The sequence below is a fragment of the Myxocyprinus asiaticus genome, chromosome 40 (genome assembly GCF_019703515.2).
Source record: "Myxocyprinus asiaticus isolate MX2 ecotype Aquarium Trade chromosome 40, UBuf_Myxa_2, whole genome shotgun sequence".
NCBI lineage: Eukaryota > Metazoa > Chordata > Actinopteri > Cypriniformes > Catostomidae > Myxocyprinus > Myxocyprinus asiaticus.
This window is the reverse complement of record NC_059383.1, coordinates 32,208,464-32,220,758: the sequence shown is the minus strand read 5'-3', so window position 1 is coordinate 32,220,758 and position 12,295 is coordinate 32,208,464.

Sequence of the window (12,295 nt, the reverse complement as noted above, 5' to 3'; positions counted from 1 at the left end):
GTTTCAGTTTAGTTCTCACTCTTTTGTTAACAACTATTTTTATTTTTTATTATTTTTAGTAAACGAAAACCATTTTAACTGCTAATTTTAGTCTTAGTGATATTTTTAGGCTTTGATAATATCCTTGACTCACACAGACATTAATACACACACTTTGCCAGAAAGGGATGCATAGCCAATGCATATATATTTTCTCTTTCCCTTCTCACTCTCTCTCTCTCTCTCACACACACACAGAGAGTAAGTAGAGAGAAAGCTGGGAGAGAGCCGGAGGTTTGCTTGACATTATTCATTTTGCATTTGGGCTCAGTGCCTAGAGTAACAGTATGGATTTTCATCTTACTTTCCTATAATTGGATGAGTTAAATTTCTCCATTCATTACATGAGCACATGACCCCGTGACCTCTGCAGCTCTCACGTTTTATTAGCACTCGCATCCCCTGTTAATACAGGCCCTTCTCCACAAAGACCCACTAAACAAACCGCACTCCTATTTTTCGCTCATTCCTTACCATCTCCATCCCTTTTTTCCTTCTTTTTTTATGTTTTTTTGTTGAACTATAATTACAGATCTGCTGAAAAAGATCATATAAATTATGAAAAAGTACATAAAATCACACAATTCTTTTAAAAAAAATTATCTATAAAAAATATACACAAATGTCTCTTTTAAACAAACAAAAATTCAATTTATTGCTTGCTTTCCACTGGTGAAAATGGCACAACATTAATAGCACCAAGCTAATAGCACAGACTTGTGTGAATAAGGTGCAATCCATAATAGCCTTAATTTACAGTGAAAAATTACGCTTCTATCCAAAGCACCTTATAGTGCATTCAAGGTAAAAAATGTATCAGTCTGTAATTTGCCAGGTAATCAAACCCATGACCTTGACGTTGCAAGCGCCATGCTCTACTGCTACAGGAACCTCTATTATGCATCACACAGAATTCATATGCTTCACGTGAGCTTTGAAGGCACTAGATCCCATAACCTTCTCCACATTTCTGCAGTATTAAACTGAATTCTTTTTGGAATCTGCCCATTGTGACCGGTCTTAGAATAAGGACGCTCGATTTATTCGCCTACAATCAATCAAATACAATCTGTATCTCTCCCTCTGTGCGGCTTTGTGTCCGTGAACACAATGATCTAACATGGGCTGCTGGGACACAGCTGGGGGACGGAGATGCAATAAGAGACATCAGGTTCAGAACACAGCAATCTGTTAACTTTTCATAAAATATGCATGCACCCCTCATGCGCGGAAATATTTGTACAACATGTCATTGTGCATATCCCCATTGTGTGTGTGAGTATGCTTGTTTGGTTTGGTTGTTGTTTTGTGTGGCAGATATAATGGATATTTTTATCTTTATTATACTTATAACTATATGCATACTTTGAAGGTAAAGTATATGCTTTTTTATTATTTTGTTTTAGAATGTATTAGCTTTGTATGATCTTATTTAGTGCTGCTTACTAAGGCGAGCATCACTCTTACTGTTGCTCATATGTAGGTTTAGGGATTAAAACAAACCCTTATCCAAAATATCAAACTTTTGCAATAAATTGAGCCTGAAATGCTTACCCTTACAAAAATTCAGAGGTCGCTGCAAATATTACGCAAACTTGCCCCATATTCGCCACAGATAATTTTCACATGCAAATGAGCTTTGCGGCAAACTTGCAGCAAATTGTCCATTGTTGCCAAAGGTTTGCTGGAGTTTCACCACTACCGGTGAAGAGCTGCAAACTTCTGGCAAACACTTGCGATGATTCACATGCTCATTTGCCTTTGAAAATAACGAGAGGCAAATTAGAACCAAAAAGGAGATGTTCAGGTGAATGCTGAAATGAAATAATGACAGAATTGTAATACTTGGGTGAACAGTTCCTTTAACATTAATTTTTGCTTCCTTTCAAGTTGTGCTATGTCCTTCAGAAAAATCTAAATCTGGTTTTACATGTCAAACCCCTTAGAAGAGGAAGAAAAAGGGACTGAATTTGCAACAGATGCATATCTCTGCATGCAAGGTCTTTGAGCTTGTCTCTATATGGATAGCAGTACTGGTTGGACAGGAGGAGATGGAGGGTTAATAGAGGTGTGTTTGTTGGGGAGGGGGCACTGGTTTGGATGGAGGGCTGACCTTCAACACCATTCACAAACCATTGGTGCAACATTGTCACGCATTGTGTTCTGATCGATTGAGGAGACAATAGGTTATTCAACACTGCCACTATGGGTCACGGGTGTCTCCTGCACCCTCACAATGAGAGACCACTCCAATACCAGATGGGACCATGTCCTCCCATTTAGGATCATCTGAAATGACCAATTAATGTCATGTTTTCACAAAAAAAGGAAAAAAAGAGACAGTGTTTTTTTTTTTTGTTTTTTTTCGTTTGAGCTGTCTGATAGCTTTATGGGATCCTAAGCACACAAAGGGTTAAGTTCCCACCCAGCATTTTTCATTTCCTTGTATCTGCAGTTCATATATTGTAGATGTTGCTCTCTTTTGCAGTTTAATACATTGGAGATGACAGGTCTGCCTTTTTGACCCCTTCGGCTGTGTTTGAATAAGGAAGTGATCCAGAATCGCTGCTGCCCTTCTCATGGACCACAGACATATAGGTAGATGACTGCTAGAATAAAAACTAATCAAATACAACAAGTGAGCTTTCTGCAAAGAGGGAAAAACCTAGAGAAATAAAGATGGAGAGAGAAAAAGAGCGAGTGGGGGCGAGAGTAGAGGATGAGAGAGAGAGATTTGGAAAGAGATTAAATTTTCCTCCTACTTAAATTTTCCTTTTCTCGCAATTTTTTCTTTTTTATTAGAAGGTTTTATTTTGAAATGCAAATGTAAATGGTCTCAGCTTCAAAGGGGCCTTTAAAATTCCAATATCGACCAATAGGCATTTGGCTATGTATATATTACAGCCGAACATCTATTCTAAGTGAAATGTGTTTGTATCTAGCCACTATAAATCAAAGACCTTCAGGTTGTTTGCATTCATGTATGTGAGGTGGTGTTTGACCTTATACAGCCGGTGAGATGGATGGATCCCTGCTGTGTGGAACATTCTACATATTGCAGATTGAGAGCCTTGAATCTTGGAGCCAAGATGGAGAAGGGTCAAAAGTGCAGATCAGCACTGGGCATTGAAGGACATCCCAGTTCCACCAGCAGTAAAGGAGTACAACCAGTACATACTATATATTCAACTATGTTTTATGCTGTTTGAAATGTAATAATATGTGTGGTTGATATATTTATGTTTTGGTATATTTTTTCAATGTTGTTTTTTTTCTGTCCATCCAGGTGCATGGGTGGAGTGGACCTTTCTGACTCCCTGATAGGGTACTATAAAGCCATCCACAAGACCCAGAAGTGGTACAAGATGTTCTTTTATCATTTCATGGACATCGCGATAGTGAACGCCTTCTCCTCCACAAAGACATTGCAAAAGGTAAAGGAGAGGTACCAGAAGGAGAATGCACCAGAAGGCATTCAGAGAGACCCTTGCTGAGGAGCTGGTAGAGTTGGGGTCTCACTCCACAGCCAGACCCGTATCTCCTGCTCCACAGAGAGCACATCACAGTCCAGTGCATATCAGTGGACTCAGCACCGCTGGTCAACTGAAATGCAGGCAGTGCCATGCAAAGACACCTGTGAAGTGCTCCTCCTGTGATGTGCCTTTATGCTTTGTCCCCAAACGTGACTGCTACAATGACTGGTATGTTGCCAAAAACCTGTAAAAGGTATAAATGTATGTAAATATGTTGTGTAAAAAGTATGTAAATATTTTGGTGTGTATTTCTTATATAAACTGCTTTTCCACCATAGCACTTGTTTTGACTCTTTTATATGCACAAAGTTTAGTTTCAAGAAGGGAAAAAAGCACTCTAATGTGTATATGCTTCAGTTACTCTGTGTCAGCAATACTAATAGTGGAGCTGGATATGGGATATGATAGCTCTAAGTGTCACCTTTCATTAAAGCCCAAAATTGTGACTGTACGTTAAAGCGTTCAAAAATAGTAGCCTTTTAATCTTAGGTATGTGGCCATGGTTACCAAAGGTCCTTTGGAGTATCCAAAAGGCATTTTTGGAAAATGCCTGGACATACCCTTAGATAAACATGTGTAAAATATTCACTTTCTGTGGTATTGTTATCAAATTTGAACTTGGACTAGGTAAGGCTTCATGCTGTGGTCCCATTGTGTTTTCCAGCTAATAGCTCCCAGTTATAGTCATCTGCAGGAACCTGTATGCAAAAAATACAGGCGGAAAAAAGCAAACTTCTATTTCAGTGTGTTCAAACTTCTATTACTCAAAATTAATAGCACTTACAGTGATTCTGACTGCTGGGGAAAAAAAACGTCAGAGTGTCCCCTTTCAAAAGAGACCACAACCATGCACATACTCCAAATTCCAAATCAAGAACAGCTTTAAATTTAATTTGTGATGCCTTGGATTGGCGTTTTAGGCTAATTTTACAGGATTGGGAAGAGGTCAGAGCACCTATATGATCTCAGCCACGATTTTGCTGTCTGACACAAATTTTGTGAGTCATTAAAGTTTTATTTCGTCATAAGGCAAAATTGGCAGTCTTTGATCAATTCGAATCCCTTACAAAAAATCTAGAGTTGCCGCAAAATTGCTGCAAACTTGCCGCAAATTCACCACTCATAAGTTTCACATGCAAATGAGCTTGTGATTCGCCACAAATGTTTTCCAGAAGTTTGCTGCTCTTCACTGGTAGTGGGGAACCTGCAGCAAACCTTTGACAACAATGAAGAGTTTGCTGCAAAGCTCATTTGCAGCAAGTTTGCAGCATGTTTGTGGCAACTCTAGATTTTTTGTCAGGGTTAGTGTGACAAGCTCACAGACGACCATTTGATTGCCTTTGCCATGAATCCTAGCTTCTGATGAAGTTCCAGGAGTATCCAAAAATGTGGGTTGCAATCTCGGACAGCCATCTAATCAATAGCCAATAGGAGCACAGCAACCACAGTGTGTGCAAGAAGTCATAAATGTTTATATTAATTTCTATATAATATTCAATGTAAATATCTTATTATTTGGCATTCACTTCACAACATTTGAACATATGATTAAAATTAACTTAACTTTGTAGCATTCCAAAGCTCAAGGATACTTTACAATCAATAAAATTAGTAGTAGAGTCAGTACAGCAACCAGTACAAATAAAAGAATAGTATCAACTCATAAATAAATCTCTTCATGGCAAGGTCAGAAGGAGGATTTTACAATCAATACGAGATGAGACGGGAAGCCGGTGTAGATTATATAAAATAGGTGTAATATGAGAGAACTGTGGGTGAGAACTCTGGCAGCTAAGTTTTGAATGTGTTTAAGTCTGGAGATGGTTTAATAAGGAAGCCCAGTGAGAAAGGCATTGCAGTAATCAAGGCAAGAAGTGATAAAGGCATGGACCAGAATTTCAGCATCTTGTTCATTGAGCATATGTCGAGGACGAGCTATGTTACAGAGATGGTAGAAAGCAGTTCTATAAATGGAGCTAATCTGGTCTTCAAAGTTGAGGGAGAAGTCAAATGTATCACCTAGGTTACAGACGTACTGTAAGGTTGCTGGCAACAGGCAGACGAAGAGACAATGAAGTGCGAACCCAAGTGCGTTTATTATAAATCGTGAAATCCAAAAACCCTAACTCTAAACGTGAACATGAACTTGACTTAACATAACTTTACATGACTTGGTAGACTATGAAACAAAACATAAACATGACTTAGAACCGACAATGATACATTCACATACAATACTTGACAAAGGACAATGGTAAACATGAGGGCTTAAATACATGGACAAGGGGTAAAACAATGATGAAGGAACCAATGAACAGACAGAACTGATAACAAGATAACAAGACAATAAACCAATGAAAACAAGACACATGACAGGACATCACATGACCAGGAACACATGACATGAAACAGGAACTAGAATTTCAAAATAAAAGACATGAAAAAGATGAACCAACAAAATACACGACACGTACTTAGCGGGTTTAACAAGGATTCCATCAATGTCTAAGGAGAAATCAAAATACCTAGTTCTTTTGCCTCCAGACAAAAATTTTTGCTTTTCTTTTCCTGGCAAAACATTGCCAACGATTTCACAAGAGCTTGCTTGGGTTTCTTTGCTTCCATTTCAATTTTGTATGTCGATAAGGATGTCGAAACTTGAAACAATTGATCGCTGTCAATTGTGACTGACAATGCAAGATGTACATTGTACAGTCTAACATAATCTTAACTACAGACCTATCTCCAGTCTTCCTTTTATCTCAAAGCTCCTAGAAAAGGTTGTTGCCTCCCAGTTAGAATCTCATCTGGTTGCCAATAATTTGTATGACCCATTTCAGTCTGGTTTCCGTCAATATCACAGCACTGAGACTGCTCTGCTAAAGGTCACCGATGACTTCTTCCTTTCTGCTGACTCTGGGTTCCTTACTGCCCTGATTTTGCTCAATCTCAGTTTGACATCATCTGTCAAAATTCACTCATCTCCTGACTCTCTGACATTGGCATTACAGATCCGGCTTTTTTCCTGGTTTTCCTCCTACTCCAGTGACAGACAATACTGCAATTCTATTCAAAATTACAAATCCCCCATAGCCCTCCTTACCCAAGGTGTCCCCCAAGGCTCTGTTCTTGGACAACTACTCTTCACAGTCTATATGTCTATATCCCCTTTGTCACATTATTCGCCATCATGGCCCCAGTTATCTGAGATTTATACAGCTTTTCAGTCAGATAAAACCCTTCCACACTCTACTTTAACCGCCTGTATCAAAGATATAAAAAACTGGTTGAACTGAAACTTTCTCAGATTCAACAATGATAAAACTGAGATCATAATTTTTGGCACACCAACAGAAACATAGATGTATGTATTGACATTGATGGAACACTCATTGGACCTTCTAATACTGTTAAAAATCTCGGCATCACACACGACTCTTCCCTCACCTTTGAAGCCCACATTAGCTCCCTCACTAAGATTGCATTTTTCCATCTCTGACGCATAGCACGTCTCCGTCCAATTCTTAGCCAGACAGATGCTGAAACATTAGTCCACTCATTAATGACCACTCGTTTTGATTACTGTAATGCTCCTTTCACTTACGTACCCACAAAAACCATTGTTAGGTTACAGTATGTTCAAAATTCAGCTGCTAGAGTACTCTCCAAACGGTCTGCACATATCACTCCCATCATGTTCAATCTAAACTGGTTACCCATCTCATCTTGCATCCAATTAAAAATACTTCTGTTAACTTTCAAAGCACTTCATGGCCTAGCACTGCACTACCTATGTGAATTACTCCTCCCTTACATTCTTAAGCGTACACTCCAATCTTCTGATGCTAGACTGCCTTTTGTCCCAGGATTTTGACTCTCCACTATGGCTGACGGGTCATTCAGTGTAGTCGCTCCTAAACTTTGGAACTCACTTCCACTAAACCTCCACAACATCACCTCTATCTCCACCTTCAAATCTCAATTAAAGACTTATCTTGTCGCACAACATTTTAAGTCCATCAAAAGCTGTTGAATTGAGTTTTTTTTCACTCCCATTTGACCCTATAATGTGATTTTCTTGCAAAGCATCCTTGAGCTCTTGCACTATATAAATATAACATATTATCATAAAAGACTGTTGCATAATTACTTAGAGTACTCGAGTAGACAAAATTACCAAAATGCCAATCCCTAGTTATGTCATACATTCTGACAAGCTACAAACATAAAGGACAAATAAATAACTGTTGATGTCACACATTCACGAAAATGCCTGAAAGGACGAGTATGGTGGCCCTCGTTAATTTGGGAGGGGGGTGTCGTTCGTGGCTGTTTAGAGTCCTCAGCGATGAAGACAGACAGTTAGAGGGTGTGAAATTATTGTAGATATGGACTGGGTTTGTAGGAGAGCCGCCCTTTCCGTTTCAGAGAAACGGGGTTCAACTTTGTTGTTGTGGTACTGCCCACGTTGCAGACACTTTCTTTAGAGCTGGAGTAAAGTTTGGACACATTCGCTTGACACTGGAATTAACTTCACACCTCATGACTGGGCTGTGTGGACTGTTTCCCCTTCTTGGGTGAAAAGAAAGCATCCGCTCTACACTAGTCTTCATGGGTGGGCCTCAGCTCTCCACTCCAGACAGACTCATCTTGCTGCCAAAAAGAAAACGTGTGCTGTGACAACGGTGCCACACTTCGCACGGACCCCCAGGAGCAGGGGACGTGGTTCATTGGAAAGTTAAGTGCTTTTAAGATTTGAATGTTTTTTGTGTGTGTGTAATAGGCCTATGTATTTAATCGAGTTTAATAAAATAATATTTGAAATTCAAGGGTAAACTGTAGTGTGGGTTGAGTCTTAGACAAGGTGGTATGTGGAAAGCCAAAATCCTATTTAATTCTTGCATGTACTGGATAGTTGTGTGGTTTTAAGTGTGCTAGTTTATCACTAGTGTGTAGTGGGGTTTTTTCTTCATTGAATTGAGTGATAAATGCACTTATTCTTGGTGGTAGCACTGCCTCTTGATGTCTTTGGCCAGCCCGGTTGCTTTACATAGCCCCTGTGAAAAATAAAAGTAATTTGTTTTGGAACTGATTGTGGTGGTGTGTTATCCTCTCTTGCCAGACCCATCTGGTGTAGAAAATTAAAGGTGGATTTTTATTGTAGCACTGAATTTCTATGAAGCACGTTGTTCATTGTATATATGCTTGAAACATGGGGGACAGGTGCTTTCTAATTTATAGAAATTTCATGAATATTTCAGCATTTGCAAAATGTCTCAGACAGACCATGCATTATTCAAGACAAATGGTGCATGTGCTTGCATTCAGTTGTAGATGTGATAAATAAGCCCTGTGGGCAAACGTATGCAGTTATTTATATGTGTGCTTAACACTAGTTTGACAACAGCCATACAAGTTTCATGCATTTATTCTGCTGTGTAATGCAATGACAATGAAACGTTCATTGTATCTATGCAAGACACAATTAATTGTTTAATTGGAAACTGAGCGGCATGTATCTTTATCGGGTATTAGTACAGTAACCACAAAGTATTTGGACACTTAAGCAACACTTAAAATGTATGAATGTCTTTGCAATAGAAAATAACTATCAATCTGCAAACAAATAATGCCAGACCTTTTTGCAGAACTAACTTCACTTTTCTTAGTCATGTTTGCCTATTGGCTATTTTAGTGGATGTATGATGTAATTTCCTTTCAGGTTCACACAGGTGCTCAAGCACAGTATCCACAGGTCTATTTCATCACATTAACTATGATAATAAAAGCGAGTAAATGTCAACATAATTTTAGATTTTGGATTAACTATTTCTTTACGTGTGCAAATAATTTTTGGGCCACTGAACATGCCAGAAAGCATGTATCCCCAGTAACTGCCATGAAAGAAATGAAAGAAATGACGCATTGTTTTTTTTTTAAAAAAAAGGTCATGTCAAATAAATTGTGTGGATTTACTTGTTTCCTGTTGGTTCAGGCCTCTCAAATAGGAGAAACTCTGGAAGCAGCAGGGGGTTGAATTCAATTTTAGCGGCAGAGCTCCATCAGACTCCCTACTGATGTTCCCTACTGTTCCCAAATCCTCACGAAAACATTTCACTATGCACAGGATTCAGCTTTTAAATCTAGATGTGTTTTAAATTCTTTAGACGCATTGGCATAGGGCTAACAGATTTCTGTGTTAGTCTCATGTTAGCGACGAGTTGAATTTTGCATCACCAGATGCAACTGTGAAAGTGGAATAAAGCAAAAAAAAGTACTACCATCATGGTGCTTTTTTATTAGCGTGATGTTTTTCATCCATGAATCATGGTACTATGGTAGTACCATGTTTTTTGACCATATACCATGGTATTCTTTAAAGTCCCTTTCAAAAATGTAAGAGTTCTGGCAAACTTGCTGCAAGTTCGCCACTTATTATTTTCACATGCATATGAGCTTTGCGGCAAACTCTTCACATTTTTTGAAAACATCTGGCTAGCATTTGCAGCGAATCGCAAGCTCATTTGCATGTGAAAATAATTTATGGCAAATTTGTCAGAACTTTAGATTTTCTGTATAAGGTACCATGCAAATAACATGGTACATGCCACGATATCAATTAGTGCCATGGTAAATTTCAAAGTGCCATGCATTACCATCTGATTTTATCATTGTACCATCTCAGAGGAAAGTTTTTTTGCACAGCGGTTGCACATTAATGGGTCATGCAGATGTAACTGTCACGCTTCCATCAGACTCTCAGCCTCATTCCACTCTCCACTCCCTCTCACCAGAGTTTTAATCACACACACACCTGGACACAATCAACTATGTAATCATAGACTCCATATATACAAACCTCGTGCTTACCTGCAGTGTCTAGTCTCAACAAGGACTGCAAAGACTGTGCTGCCCTTCCCAACACCACTTCAGGTTTCCAAAGTTTCATGAATGAGATCTTCCGTGAGTAACTCCACTGATTTTTAATTTACATTGATGATATTCTTAAATTCTTCCAACCTAGCAGATCACTCCCACCATGTGAAACTGGTCCTCCAACATCTCTGTGAGCACCAGTTATTCCTCAAGGCTGAGAAATGCTCCTTCCATCAAGCTTCTGTTCAATTCCTGGGCTATATCATCAGTCCCGAGGGTGTGCAGATAGATCCTGGAAAGATTCAAGCCGTTCAATCCTGGCCACAACCCACCACCTTGAAAGAGCTTCAGCCTAGGATTCTCAAACTTCTACCGCCATTTCATCTGGAATTTCAGCTCCATCGTCGCTCCCTTATTTTCTTTCCTCAAAAACAAGCCCAAAATCCTTCCTTGGTCACAAGAAGCAGCCAAAGCCTTCCAGCAGCTAAAAGATGCATTTACGACTGAACCCATTCTCCAGCATCCCAATCCCAAACTTCCCTTCATCGTTGAAGTTGATGCTTCCACCAACAGTGTCGGGGCCATGTTGTCTCAACGGCAGGGTACTCCCACTAAACTGCACCCTTGCTCCTTCTCAAGGAAGTTGTCAGCCACCAAACAAAACTACGATATCGGTAACCGGGAGTTATTGGCCATCAAGTTGGCGCTAGAGGAGTGGCGCCACTGGCTCAAGGGCACCCGACCATCCGTTCCAAGTCATCACGGACCACCGAAACTTATTTCTCCATGACACCAAGTGGTTGAACCCTCGCCAGGCCCGGTGGGCTTTATTTTTTACCCGATTCTTTCACTGTCACATACCATCCAGGATCCAAGAATACCAAGTCGGATGCTCTCTCCCGGCTCTGCTCCTGAACCTTCCATCGTCACTCCTGAACCAATCCTCCCTCCTTCCATGATCATCAGTCCCATCCAGTGGAACTTGGATGAACAAATAGCCCAAGCCACCACCACTGACCCTGTTCCCACCAAATGTCCAACAGAGTGCACTTTTGCGCCAATGACCCTGCACAACCAGCTCCTGGACTCTCTTGGATCAGGCCATCTGGGAACTGCTCAAACCCTCTCACTCCTTCATAACCGGTACTGGTGGCCTCACATGCCTTGACGTACAACACTTTGTTCGCGCCTGCCCAGATTGCGCAATGGCGAAGGTCCCTCATCACCTCCCAGCCGGCAAACTCCTTCCACTTCCAGTTCCCCAGCATCCATGTTCTGACCTAGGTGTGGACTTTATCACCGATCTGCCTCTCTCCAATGGTCATACCTGCATTCTAGTCACAATTGACCGTTTCTCAAAAGCCTGATGCCTAGTCCCTTTGAAGGGGTTACCCACAGCATTCGAGACTGCGGAGATACTGTTTCATGTCTTCCAGAACTTTGGCCTCCCAGAAGATAGTATCTGATAACGGGCCCCAAATTATATCGAAGGTATGGAAGGCTTTCTTCTGACTCCTAGGCATATCCATCAGTCTCTCCTCTAGTTACCATCCCCAGTCGAATGGGCAAACGGTGCATAAGATTCAAGAGATCGGCCGCTTTCTGAGAACTTACTGCCACCGCCATCAACATGACTGGAATACTCACCTTGGGCCGAATATGCCCAGAACTCCCTCCAACAGCCATCTACAGGTTTAACTCCATTCCAGTGTGTCCTGGGCTTCCAACCTCCCTTATTTCCCTGGTCAGGTGAGCCCTCTGACGTCCCCACTGTGGACCACTGGTTCCATGAGAGTGAAAGGGTTTGGAACAGCGCTCACATCCACCTGCAAAGAGCCATCCGTCGG